The sequence below is a fragment of the Sciurus vulgaris genome, assembly GCF_902686455.1.
Source record: "Sciurus vulgaris genome assembly, chromosome: 13".
Taxonomy (NCBI): domain Eukaryota; kingdom Metazoa; phylum Chordata; class Mammalia; order Rodentia; family Sciuridae; genus Sciurus; species Sciurus vulgaris.
This window is the reverse complement of record NC_136474.1, coordinates 59,131,409-59,147,109: the sequence shown is the minus strand read 5'-3', so window position 1 is coordinate 59,147,109 and position 15,701 is coordinate 59,131,409.

Here is a 15,701-nt window from a genome sequence, read left to right as displayed (position 1 = left end):
GTGTATGTTGATGCATTTGATGGTATCTTAGACTCTATTTACTTATTTTCTTCATCCAATCTATCTTCAAAATCAACGATTCTTCCTTCTCCCTGCTCAAATTTTCTACTGAAGCCCTATCATGAATTCTATATTTCAGTTCTTATCATTTTCAGTTCTAAAATTTCTATTTGGCCCTTTTTTACCCTTTAACTTTTATTTCTTTGTGGAAAACTTCTCTGTTGAAATGTCGTTCTCTTATATTCCTTTAGTTCTTTGTCCATGGGTTCCCCTAAGTTGTTGAAAAGACAAGGCCTGGGCTTCCTCAGGGTTGGTTTCTGTTAATTTATTTTTTCCTGTGAATAGGCCATATGTTCCTCTTTCTTTTTAATGCTCTGTTTTTTTCCTCCCATCTGGAGGTTGTGCATTTAATTCTTCATGACAAGATATTATATATCTCCCTTGCCACTGTGATTAATTCACATTATGTGTCATTCCTATAATGTACCAAGTTCTAGTAGGTACTATGGATAATGATGAATTAAGTGTAGACTCTTTACATCCAGGGTCTTTCAATCTAATGTGAGAAAATCAGACAGACAACCACAACACATGTACTAATGATTACAGAAAATGTCACATGAAATTTTAAGGGTAAGAGTTATCCTGAGCTCAAGAGGGCAACGATGTCATTGTGGGAAGAAGTAAGGATTAAATAGGGTAAGAGAGAAATTGCAGGAGTGGGGGCCCAGAGGGAAGGGAGTTAACCAGAGGCAGGGCAGAGTAGATGAAGTGACATGAAGCTTAAGAATGTGTATTATCCTGTAAGAGGTTTTTTATGTCATGCCACAAAATGAGAATTAATCACTATGGCAAGAAAGTTTTAGGGGACGGTTTTAAATTTATTACTGTGAATAATATATTTAGAAAGAGAAGGTATATGACCTGTGTTTTGGAGGATGAGTGAGAGGAGGTACTTATTATTTTTAAAATTTATTTATTTACTTTCATTGGTGTATTATAATTATACATAACATTGACATTTGTTGTTATATATTAGCATTTGAATACCAGGTACCTAGAAGTTTGGCTCCTCACATCAGATTAAAGATGTAATAAGATTTTTTTTTCTTATTTTTTTCATCACATATTTTTACAAAGTTGCTACTAAAGTAATATTTTTTTCTTTTTAAAAATTTTTTTTTATTTTTACAGACTGCATCTTGATTCATGGTACACAAATGGGGTACAACTTCTCATTTCTATGATTATGCACAATGTAGATTCACACCATTCATGTAATCATACATGTATACAAGGTAACACTGTCTCATTCTACTATTTTTTCCTCCCCCTGTCCCCTCCCACCCCATTTTCCTCTACACCATTCAAAGTTCCTTCATTCTTCTCTTCCCCCTGCCCCGCTACCATCCCCCCCCTTATGTATTGTCATCCACTTATCAGAGAAAACATTTGGCCTTTAAATATATGGAACACTTCACGAATTTGCATACCATCCTTGCACAGGGGCCATGTTAATCTTGTCCGTATCATTCCAATTTTAGTATATGTGCTGCCAAAGCAGTCATCTAAAGTAATATTTTGAATATATTATCCTAAAGTGCTTCTCTGTACCAAATTCATCTCTATTTCTAAAAATTTGGGTGAACTGTTTTTATCTTTATATAGTGCATCATTTTCTGATATACTATTAATAAAATATTAAGCATTGCTCACTTGTTGAGGACCTTAAAATTTTTGTGTAATTATATCACAATTCATTGAAATGCCTCTTCATTCTTCTGATACCTGATTTCAAGTGACTTCAAGCACTATCATGTAAATCAGTCTGATACAAGTGCAGGATCCTAGATTGCCAAAACCAAGAGATAATATTTTCTGGATTATTAATTAATTTTGAACCTATTAACATACTCACTGAATATTCATCTCTGCTCTGCAAAATGCACATTTACTTTTTGCACATATTCTTTTGGGTTTACACATAATTTCTTATTGACTGATAGGTACAAATAAGTCACCACCATTAGTAAATTAAATGTATTAGAAATATTTTCTCTGTGCCTTTTATTTTTACTGTGTGACATCTTTTAATAAAAGTATTTTTAATTTTAATGCACTTAAATTTATCATTTTACCTGTATTTTGTGCCTTAAGAAATCTTATAGTACAGTCATACAAAACATTTCCTTCATATTTTCTAAAATTTTAGTTTTCCATTTGAAATTTAATTGCTTAAACACAAAATTGACTTTTTGTGAAAGAAAAAAATGTTGCTATTTTGAAAAAAAAAAGATTTTTTTTTTTTCTCCACATGGATTTTATTGCAAATCTGGTCATTTCTTAGAAACTATCTATCCACATCTATTGTATATCAAGTTTTCAAATATGACTTTATCTCTATATGCCACTTCTACCCACTGCCCAGTTTTAACTTTTTATTTCAATAGATTATTTCACTCCCTTAAATGCTTCATAATGTTTTGATATCTGACATGAAAGTGTTATTTTTTAGTTATGTCAGTATTGTTGGTGTATAGTTCTTCCACATATCATAGCATAAACTTATAATATTATGTGAAAATATTCATTGGGATTGCCAATAAAATTTTTAAAAATTGTTTTTAGTTGTTGATGGATTTAATTTAATTTATGTATTTATATGTGGTGCTGAGACTTGAACCCAGTACCTCACATATGCTAAGCAAGTGCTCTACCACTGAACCACAGCCCCAGGCCCCAATACAACCTTTTTCACTTATTTGCTGTTATGTAGAGGAATTTAGTTTCTTTCAGAGTTTTTTAGATTCCATTGTGCCTATTATATTATCAGCACAAGAAAATTTCAGCAGACTATCAAACACCAACACCCGTTTAAGAGAAGACACAGCAGGAGGTTTTAGGAAAGATAGGCAAATTACTGAATAGATAAAATCAAATTATTGATTCTGAAACATAGTAATTAATCTGTGCATGTGTGTACATAATTGTGTACATGCACACACACGTGCACATATAGATCAATTAGTCATATATAATGTTTCTTCTGCTTTCTGCCTATTTGCATTTAATTTTCTGTTAACTCCTGTTCATATATCTTTTTAATTTTTCTCATTTGTTGCATTTCCATATTTTTAGAAACATTGAAAGTAATCTGCAATGTTCATTGCAAACTTTATTTCATCCACTTTTACTAGTCATTTAACTATAGTCATTTTTAATACAGAAAAAATATAAATTTTTTTGCAAACTGGTCACATAAATCATACAATCATACAAGTCTGGGTGATTTTGAATTGTTTAAAAATGCCTCAAGATTATTAAAATTTGTATTATTCATAATAATTTTTACATTTTGTATTTAACTCTTAGACCTTTTGAAGTTTGCTTACTGAATGAGGCAAATATGATACTTAATTTTTCCCACATGAATTGAAATTATCCCAGTATACAATGAATTTTCAATCTCCATTGATTTGAAATGTTAATTTTCTAGCAAACTAATTTCTCTTATATATGTAGATTTTTTCATCCTATGGTGTTCTATTGAAATCATCACTTATTATAAACTATTCCATGTTTGAATGATATTTTTGTAACAAATTTCATTTTTATATTTTGAATATTATAAAGAATAAAGACACATGCCTTGAATTTATTATGACATTAACATTTGTTCATGCCAATGTTTCTGTTACATCTGAAGTGAATTTTTTCATTTTTTATGCTACAATCTTTCTTCAGATACTTGTATAATTTTCATTTTCCTTTGAATTTGTAAGTGATAGATTGGACTGACTACTGGTTTCAAGCATGTTTTTGGACTTTTTTGTTTGGTTCATTGGTTTTTGGCATTTCTCAGAGTATACCTGTATCAAAGTTTGCTATCACCTAAATAACCATTTTACTGAGTCTCTTTGAAAGTAGGAGAAAGTATATTGAGGAAAGAAATTTGCAGTGGTCTACTCCTGAATGAATTGCCTTTATTAATTTTTTTTAATCACCTGCCTGTGTGACCACTGTGAGAATCTAGCCTAGTTATGTAGGTTTTGCTTCACTTCTCTTTAGAACCATCACTTCTGTGCTTGGCCAACCTCTCCATTTTAGACAAATCTCCCATGTGGTTAGAGAGCTTATCTGTGGCAACAATTAGAAGACACTTTTTCAGCCCTGTATTCTGGATTCTTTGGATACAAAGCAGTAAGACTCGTTCCCCACAACCACTGTATTTTTTCAATTGTTTACTTTGACTATCATGTGCTTATTCTAGATACTGGGAGTTATAGGTCAGAGGCTGGATTCTGGAGGTCCCAACAAATTGGGTCCAGTCATCCAATCCAAAAACCAAGCAGAAGTAATGGTATAAAACAGGAAAGGATCTTTGATCAGTGTAGCAACACCAGGAAGACCAGAGGATCTGCATCCGTAGCCCTAACTTTGAGTGGCCGACAATGACGTTGAGGTTTTATAGAAAGGGGTACAAGAGCAAGGGTTGGGCTTTACATGGTTAGAGAGGTATGCACAATTGGAAAAGCAGGTGATCTTCGTCAGGCATGGTCAGGTACACACTATCGCAGGGCTGGTCACGCCATGCCTCGTTGGTCGTGAGAAAGTTGCTGTTGCCTAGTGGGTAGTTTAGACTTATCACAGGATGTTTATGGATCAGAACTTTTTTTCTGAAATCCAAGGGACTCAGAGCAAAAGAGAAGGATGCAAAATGGAGGCAGTTTTAATCCTGCTTTTAGATACCCATTGAACATTTGCAGGTAAAAGTGAAGTTTTTATTACCTAAGAGTTCCTTAGGAGCTATACAGAGACTTGACCCTATCCTGAAAGTTTCCTTCTGTCTGTTCTGAACTGATTTTTTTTTTTTTTTTTTTTTTTTTTTTGCTCTGTTTTCACTATCATTCTAATCTGACTGCTTTCTATTTCCGGAAATTCTCCTAGAATATATATCCACGGATTATTTTGCTTTGTTGTTGTTGTTGGTGGTGGTGGTTGTGTGTGTGTGTTTGTAACCAGATTTTGGAAGGCTATGGGAACTGAGAAGAATTAATTATGTATAACCAATCTAATAAAATTATTTATTAAATACATACCCCTCTGATTATATAGCCCTATGGTTTTGGTAATGTTTGCCTTTTACAGGCCACATTATTGTTAAGATTTATCTGTAGAACATGACGCTGGCGCCTTTGAAGTCCAGAAGAGACATAATATGATGGAAAATTAAGTATTTGTGGACTTGCATATAATTTTATATTTACCATTTTTTGGTAGTAAATTAGGATACAGTAGATTTCAGGCATTTCCGATTGGGTGGAAAGTCTTTGGGGAGTAAGCAGCATTTGAATTGGCCTTTGATGAATGGGTAACATTTAGAAACACAGAAATGAAAAGTGAGAAAAAATTGGATATGAGTGATCATAGAAAGATTGAGTTGGTTTGGGAAACAACAGTGCATAGTTTGACCAAAATACAGCAAGTATGTGAAATAGAGAACTGACTGTTTTGTCAGTGAGTTCAAGTTTAAGTCAAGTTTCCCAATTTTTTTTTTGAGATGTTTAAAATTTGATTTTTATTGAGATCTTTTTTTTTGACAGTTTGAAACTTCTTTTGAAGAATGGTAAGAAACTTTATGCTTCTTTTATAGTTTTTTGTTCATGTTGAAATTTTGATAATCTGCAGTTAACCAAGTAGACTTCAAAAAGAATAGGAAATTGAAAGTAGGATTTTTCACATTAAATATTAAAAAAAACACTTTTAAAAATGTAAAGATTAATACTTCACTGAAAGTGACACAATAAGGGTCTTTAAGACTCCATTCCTACAGAAAAACAATGAGAAAATTGACAATAAATAAATAAAATAGATGAATCAGGATTGTTATTTGTGTAAATCTGGACTCCAGTAAAAGAAATTAGACCAACCAAGGAAAATCTATTTCAAACTGATACATTGTACTAGGAGAACACCCTGGCATTTAAAAATGCCTGCTTGCAGTGATACTATGCTTGTATCACGGGTGGTCAGGAAGAGAGCATCTCACGCCTGTGGTGGAAATTACTAGTGCCACAAGGAACAAGAGGGACCTTATTTCCAAATAGCTATTTTGAGTGCTTTGACCTGCGAGATTAATCCCTAAAAGACCAGCACAAATGCTTTCCTTTGTTTTTCCTCACTTGGAGCGATCACAGGCCTGGGATATTTTTCAGGCAGTGTTTTCTGAAAGCATGTAAAGTCACAAACTTGCACAACAGCCTGGAGGTAATGGATTAAAAACTGGAATGAACATTAGACAGTTCAAATGCCCGGGATTGAAGAAGTTGGAAAAGGAGGTAGAGCGAATAGAGGTCTCAAAGCTTACGACAGACTGGCAAGTCCAGAAAGACACAAATATGATGAGGACTGGAAATGTGCCTAGAAAATACCCAGGAATGCCCCAATTGTCTCCCTCCAATTGATCTTAGAGATTGGCACAGGCAGGACCTGGAAGCAGCCGCACGATTGCAACAGCCTAAAGGAGCACCCCGACATAGAGCAGCCTGCTAAGATCGGGAGAACTTTTTCTTTTCCCTTTTCTTTGTTTTCAGGTATTTAAAGTAACTCAGACAAAACAGTAGCTTACAAGTTAGCTAAGGAAACAGGTTTCAGTGGTCACACGTGACAAAGAATAAAGAAATTTCACAATTATATGGAAGAAATAAAAACCGACAGAGACGAGTCATTAAACAAGCAAACAGCAGTTCAGAACAAACATGAAAAACGAATCTAATTTCCATTTCACATTAAAATGTGAGAAATGTCCAGTTTCCTACAACAAATATGACACAAAAATAGAAAGTTTGAAATTAAAAATTATGTGAAAATTTTCATAGAAATTGAGGGAAAAAAAAAAAAAAGAAAGTTTGGCCTATTCATAGCAAGGAACAAAAATGCAGAAGAAAAAAAAGATAATTCACTAATATAAATCGTAAACTGTATTGAAGGAAGCCCAAAATTTGGACTTTCTAGGCAAAGGTTATAAATCAATTATTTTAAATATTCTTAGAAAAGAGTATACTCAATGAGATTTAAAAAAAAAAACAAAAAAAAAATAGACAATCAACTAAATGAAACCAAGGAATAATGTCTCAACAAATATAGAATATCAATGAAGAGAGAAATTATAAAAATCAAACAGAAATTCTGAAACTAAAAGTAAAATAACTGAAACTATAAACTTCACTGAAGTGGTTAAACCACAGATGTGAGCAGGCAGAAGAAAGAAATCAGTAAACTTGGTAGGTCAATAGAGATCATCCAGTCTGAAAAGTAAGACAAGAGCATGAAGAAAATGAAATATATCCAGTAAGCCTAAGGGAATTGTTACAAGAAGTGCACAAATATTCCCACACTAGAATTCTAAGAGTAAAAGAAGAAGAAAGAATATTTTCAAAAAAATTGACTGAACTGTAAAGAAGAATGAAAATTATGGCATTTGCCAGTAAATGGATGGAACTGAAGATTATAATGCTAAGTGAAATAAGCCAATCCTAAAAAAACCAAAGGCTAAATGTTCTCTCTGATAGGCAGATGCTGACTCACAATGGGGAGGAGGGGGTTGGGGGAGTAGGGAGGAGGGGAAGTTCACTGGATTGGACAGGGTGGAGTGAGGGGAATGGAGGGAGGAAGGGAAGGGGAAAGAGTAGAATGAATGAGAAATAACTTTCCTATGTTCATATATGAATGCATGACCAATGTAATTCCACACCTGTACAACTGCAAGAATGGGAAGTTATACTCCATATATGTATGATATGTCAAAATACATTCAACTGTCATGGATAACTAAAAAGAACAAATAAAAAATTGGTGAAAAAACTTCCAAAATTTGATAAGGACGTGAATCTACACATTCATTAAACTTAACTCCAAATAGGATAAAGTCAAAGAGATCTACGCTGATTCACATTTTAGTTACTGTATTCAAGCTGGGATAAAGACAATCTTAAATGCAAGAATAAATAAGTGACTTTTCATGTACAAGAGATCTTCATCCAGATTAGCAGTTAATTTCTCACCAGAAACTGTGAGAGCCAGAAGGTAAGTATGACATTTTTAAAGAGCTGGAAGGAGAAGACAAATACAAAAATACAACCCTTTGTTCTAGCATCCTACAATTCTACAAAAGTAACTTTCAAAACTGAAGGAAAAAACTAAGATATTCCCAGATAAATAAACACTTGAGGTTGCATCACTAATAGACCTGTGCTATAAGAATCAAAGTAATCCTTTGGACTGAAAACATATGAAGAAATAAAGAAAAAAATAATGTAGAAAAAGATATGATTCTCAGCACCACATATAAATAAATAAAATAAAGGTCCATTCACAGCTAAAAAATATTTTTAAAAAAGATCCTGTAAAGTAACATAGGCAACCATTATTGTCATAACTACATGGCAGAGTGATTAGTGAGAGGCTAAAAATGTATTGCTCAGCTGTATGATCTCCAAAATTAGTTATTTTTAAAGACAAGTGAAACTAGAGGGTTTACTTAATTTTTTGCTCAGTAACAATAACTACAAAGGTAAATATAAAACTTATTATAATTGTATTTTTGTCTTGAAACTTCTTTATTTCCCCATATGATTTGAAAGACAAATAGACAAAACCCACGATTATGAATTTATGTTTATTGACACAGGATGTATAACTGCGTGATTTGTAAGACTGACCAAACTCAGGGGAGGGCAGAGCTGTAAAGAAGCAGAGTTTTTTTTTTTATACTATTGAAACTACTTTGATTTTAATTCAAACTTAAGTTTTATAAATTTAAAATGTCAGTTGTCATGACCAGAGTAAACACTAAGATTCTTTAAAAATATGCAGAAAAATAAAGGAAACTAAAATAACATAGTAGAAAAAAAGTTGAATAATGACAAAAGAAGGCAATTATGGAGGAGCTGAGAAAGGAAAAAGACCTAAGTAATGTAGAAAAATGTAGCAAAATGACAGAAATAAACCTTTCCTTATAAGTAGTTACTTTACAGGAGAATGAATTAAAACTTCTGATTAAAAGATAGGTGTGGTAGAATGGATAAGCATACATGATCCCACTGTGTGCTGTCTGTAAGCATAGAGGAGGCTCACCTGGATTCCAAAGACACAAGTCGTTTAGAATTGCAAAGGTTGAGGGGAAAAAAAGAATATTTCCTACAAAAGAGTAACCAAAAGAGAATAGGAGAGGCTGTACTAAAATCACACCCAAATGACTTTACATTAAAACCTGGGAAGAAGGTTTGATATATTGGTTAAGTGTTTCTCTATCAAGAAGTTATAAAATAATAAACATATACATACACTTAACTGTAACTTTGAAATATGTGAAGTATTAACAGAAACGAAGGGAGAAATAGACAATTCTATAAGAGCTTGAGAATTCAATTCCTCTCCTTTCAAAAATGGATGAAAGAACTAAACACAAGGTTGATAAGCAAATAGACTTGCATAACACAAGAACCAGCTAGAGCTAGTCAACTTCTATGATGTGTTCCTCCCGACAGCAGCAAGAACATTCTCATATGCAAAGGGAAGAGTCTTTAAGATAGAGCATATTAGACCACAAAACAAATCTTTATGAAATAAAAAAGATCAAACTCATAAAATGTTTATTTCTGACAGAATGAAATTAGAGGTTAATAAAAGAAGGAAACCTAGAAAATTCATTTATATATGGAAATTAAACAAATAGCCTTTAAAAAAAACCCCAATGAATCAAAGAAGTAATTCAAAGCAGTAATAACAGAAAAATAAGAAAATATTTTGAGATGAATATACCAAGACTTATGGGATGCAGTAAAATTAGTACTTAGAGGGAAATTTACATTACCTTAAAATTTATGTTAAGAAATAAGACCCCCCAAGTCCCCTAAGTTAACATTAAAAAAATAGAAAAAGGATAACCTAAATCAAAAGTTAGAAAATGAAAGGAAATTTTTAAAAAATTAGAAATGAAACAGAGATTAAAAAAAAAACAAAATACAAACAAAAAATTCCATTAAAACTGTAGTTGTTTCTTTGAAAACATCAACTAAATTCATAAACTTTTAGTTAGACTAACAGAAAAAGAAGACTCAAATGTATAACACTTTAGGCTAGATGTGCTGGTGGTGCACACCTGTAATCTTAGCTACCTGGGAGGCTAAACAGGAGGATCATAAGTTTGAGGCCAGCCTCAGCAACTTAGTAAGACTGTATCAAAATAAAATCAAATAAAGTAAAATAATGATAATAATAATTTTGAAATATTAGATTAATTACAACATATTCTACAGAAATGAAAAGGATTGTGAGAGAATACTATGAACAATTGCATATCACTTAATAATCAACATAAAATGGACTAAATTCTAGAAGCACATGCATTACTACAACTGACTCAGGAAGAAATAGAAAATCTGAACTGATCTATAAGAAGTAGAAATTGAACCATAATCAAAATCTTCCTGACAAAGAAACAAATGGCTTCATTGATAAATTCTACTAAATACTCAAAGAATTTATAGTAATCATTTAAAAATTCTTCTGAAAATAAAATTCTTCCTAACTCACTGAGGCCAGTATTAACCTGATCCCAAAGCCAGATAAAGACATCACAAGAAAATTGTAGAGCAATGTCTCTGAATAGAAATGCCAAAATCCTCAACAAAACAGTAGTAAATCCAGCAACATGATGTAAATACAATATACATCATGACCAAGTTGAATTTATCTTCGGAACATAAGGATGGTTGCGTATACAATAACCCATGATAATAAAATGAAGGGGAAATCTGCCTGAATATCTCAGTTGAGGGGAAAAACATGTGGCAAAGGACAATACTCCATTTCATAATGAAAACACTCCAAAAAACTAGGATTGGAAAGGACATTTCTAAACATGACGAAAGACGTCTATGAAAACCCCTCAGCTCACATTATACTTATGGTGAAAACTGAAAGTTTCAACCTAAGACCAGGAGCAAGGTAAGGATGCCTGTTCTTATCACTTAAATTCAACTGTAAGATCTTGTACATTGGTGGTATGGCTATAACATGATTCAGATACTGTGAAAAACAGTTTGTTCCTCAGAAAGTAAAATACTAAATTATCATATGAGCCAGAAATTTCACCCAGAGGTTTCTATCCAAAAAGGGTTCAAAACAAGCATTCAGAGGAAACCTTATCTACAAATATTCATAATACCAGTATTCACAATAGCTAAAAGGTAGAAATGAAACCAAATTGATCAATGTATTTATTAATAAAGTATCTTTCATCTATAAAATGAAATATTATTGCAAAAGTTCACATTCATACAATTCTGTTAATATAAAATATCCACAAAGAAGGAAAGCAAATGAGTCATAATTAAGGACTACTGAGAGGGGGAAGATAGGAAACTGCTAATTCAGATAGTTGATTTTAAATGATGTGACTTACCTCAATACAAAGTAATAGAAGAATGAACATAGAATTAGAACTGAACATTGAAAGACAACACTTGAAAATAGATCTAACTGTGTATAATAATTATTTATCATATCTTGTAATTGGCATTAAAATCCAACTTACTTACTAATTGGTGCCGGGACAATTATTTTTCTATATTTTAAAGCAAACAAAGATTCCTTTTTTTTTTTATTTGCGGTGCTGGGGATCGAACCCAGGGCCTTGTGCTTGCAAGGCAAGCACTCTACCGACTGAACTATCTCCCCAGCCCCTTCCTTTTTTTTAAACAAAAACATTTTGAAGAGAAAATTAAAACTAAAGGAAGAAAACATAATGAATATTTTCCTGATCTCCAAAAAAGACAGGATTTCCTAAATAAACTGTGGAACAAGAGTATGCAAAGAAGAATATGCAACAATCAGAAGTATTAAATGACATTAAAATGTACTGGAAACAGTGCCATGTAAACTAAAGCAGGGTACAAGTTCTTAAAACTCGATTTTAAAGAAATTAAAATATCACTAGACTTATAGTCTATGTTATCTCTGAAGAGAATAAGTGAATATGGATTATTTTATATGATTTATGATTTTTTATATACTTTTCAAATTTGTAATAATTATTTATTAAAAGATTAATAAAAACTAAAGGAAACTCCCTGCTTTGTTGAAAATAATAATTTTCTTAACTTTTATCAGTAAGAAAATACCTTTTAAAAATAAATGAAGGCTAGTTTAGGATCCTAGAATTGAACCAGAGAAATACTGATGAGAAGTATTTCATTATTCAACACATAGTAGCTTAGTTAGAAAGATACTTTAGAAATAACATTTCTCTAAAAGCTTATTAACTTAAAATCTGAAGTGGTATTTTTGTTCCTTATAAATTTATACTGGTTTCCCAGAAATGGCTGACCTGAAATTAGAGAAACATCTCATCCAAGTTATTTTTAATCAAAACCCTTTTCCTAATAGCAATATTCTTGGAAAAGAAAACCAATTTCTTGAAATTTCAAGTCTTTTGCAACAAAATTTTATTAATTTATCATTAAGTGTAAATCCTATCACCTATTAGAATTTTCCTACATTAGTTCCTTACAGTAGGATTACCACATATAGTTCATTTTACCAGTAACATTTAAAGAATTCTATGTAAGAATAGCACCTAAAATTTGTTTTACTAACTGTAAGAACATTTCTCCTTTACTGACCGAATGTTTCTTATGTAGGAGCATAACTTCTTCCACAAAAGACTGGAGTATTGCTGCACCAGTGGAAGAAGTCAAGCCAGAAGAGAGAGGTGAATTTGTTCTTTGTACTTAGAGCTCACTGACTTTTCTTTTACTATATTTCTAATTTTCACAGTATTCATGTTTATGAGTTCTATAATTCTTGTGAGTGTTGAGTAAGGAGTCCTCCATCTCATTCAATGAGGCATTCCTTCAACAGTATGTATTAACACAATCATGTACCAGATACTGCTCTAGATCTTGAGTATGTAATGGTGCCTGCCCAGCTTTCAAGAAGATAATTGCAGCTTGGGGTTGTTGAGTAGAACACTCTACGATAGCTGAAGTGCTCTATATCTGTACTGTCCAGTAGAGTAGCTATTAACTACATATAGCTGGTGAGCTCTTAAAATGGGGCTAGTTGAGTCTGAGGAACTTAATTCCTAAGTTTAATCTTAGTTAACTTATATTTAAGTGTAAATAGTTCCATGTGGTTCATGACTACCATGTTGGACATTGCAGCACTAGTTTGTATTTCAGTTGTGATCACTATACATTTTACATTTTATAAAACATACAATGTTTTATATGCTGGCCTAAAATTTGTGTTAACATTACTTTGAATATATTCTCAAGATTGTCTAAAATACTTCTTCTTCACCCACCACAGAAATTTGTAAAAAAAAAAAAAATGTGAGTGAGGATAAGTGATAAACTCAGGAGTTTTTAAAGAGGAAGACTATTTTGTTCTTCAAAGCTCTTATCATAATGGGACTCTGTTTCTTTCTTTTTTTTTTTTTTTTTTTTGCAGTGCTGGGGATTTGAACCCAGGGCCTTGTGCTTACGAGGCAAGCACTCTACCAACTGAGCTATATCCCCAGCCCGGGACTCTGTTTTTAATGTTTTCCTTTTCACTCTTTGTGTCTACAATGAAGATGACAACCTCAGTATTTACATCCCAAGTTTTCAAATGACAAATGCTGAAAGAAAAGATTAACATATTAATGGTCACATTCATAGATAAATTATCCACAATTATGTTTATTATAAATATGTACATTTGAGTCTAAAACATATAGAAGTAGCAGGATGAGTGAGATTTATTATAATTAAATGTCTATGTTAAAAATTGCAGGATATTGTTTACTTAGTCAATATGAAACAGTAAATGTAATTTTTTTGTAGGAAAAAAATTAGAGAGATGTTTAATATAATGAATTAGAGGCACCCCAAGTTATCTATGTACAGCAATTATTTGAGAATGCTACTACAGGAACAAGATAATTTTTAAAATGCAGTGACCAATTTTGGCAAAACACATATAAATCTAGTTTATAATGTTTTATTTTTAGTAGTTTTTGCCTCTTTGTGAATTTCAGGCTGAACTCTTACTGAAATTGATCATAGAGTGAGTCATAAATTGGCGGGAGAACAGAGTGTTCAATGTTTAATGTTTTCATTAAAAATTTTTTGATTCACAATATAAAGTACCCAAGATGTGGTAGAATTTGGCAAAAGAAAACAGTTGATTCAAAGAGACCAATTTAAGGACCAGACCAGAGAAAATCATTTTTATGCATTAAAATAGAGAAAACCTGTTTGTCAAGAATTCTTTTTGGCACCATGCAGAATTTCTCTGACAAGCCCAATAGGCTGGATCTACTGAGTGACTGCTGAGCTTACCCTTATAACCATTATGTGACCCTTATGGAATCTGATCATAGAGCAGAAAATCATTGACTTTACTGTCTAAAAGCAAAACAAGCAAAACAAAAAGGAAATTTATTAATTGCCATTTTCCATTCTGCTTTTATACTATTTTCCCTCCCGCCTCAGCCCCACACTTTGGGTGTATGTATTCTTGTCATGTCACACTTTGGCAAAAGTCATTGTTTATACATGTAAATCCCTATGGATGGGACCATTATCTGTCTTCTTTACCTTCTTATTTCCAGGGGTAGAAACTATTTCCTGAAAATAATAACCTCTGTATACATTTCTTCTGTAAATAGATGAATGGATACCATGGCATATTTTTGCTAATATTAAGCCATATCACTTCAGTGCTGTGAACCAGGCATTGCAAGTATCTATCATTAAAGGAGTTCATTTGAATTATGAGAAAATAAATAGAATTTTAAAATCCTGATGAATTACTGGTAAGGCTAAGTAGAGAAGTTATTGTCTGATAAGATTGAAGAATATCAAGTGTTCTTTTTTAGGAACCATTTGAGGCTCTTCAATATTTATCTGATGTAATAATGTTGACTTATTTTCTTATAGAATGGTAGGAAGCACATTAATTAATTAAAAATAAAGTTGTATAGCACAGTTTGTGCATTGCACATGTGTTTTTTCCATTTAATAAAATTAAATTATTCTTGAAGATGTGGGTAGAGATTTAGCTCTATTTTTAAAATTTGTTCTACTTAGTTATGCATGACAGTAAAATGCACTTTGACACATCACACATAAATGGAGTATAATTTCTCATTCTTCTGGTTGTACATGATGTATGTTTTATAGAAATTGCTCATTGAAAAATCTGCCTTCAAAGATTATAATCAGTGTTCTGATTGTATTATAATAAGACTGTCTTTAAAAGGCTATTTCATTTTTTAACATTCTCTTATTAAATGCATAAATATTTAAAAGAATAATAATCCAACTAAGAGTCATGCTTCTATCACACAGCCTTCTGGCTGCCTCGCTAACAAATGTGAATACATTTTCCTATTTTCAGATGAAAAGTGTTCTGAGTTAAAGAAAGAAATGCAAACATTGCTATCAGAGGCGATCCACCTTATTAAATGTCTAGAAACTGACAGGGCAATTGCTGAAGAAACTTTAAATCAACAAAAATTAAGAAAGGGAAAGATTACCACAAAAATTGATGCATGGTCAATCTGGAAACTTCAAGAGCTCCCAATAGCTGTGCAGAAAGGTAATAATAAGGATTTTCCATTTTGCATTTACTTTGTTGGAGAAGCACAGATA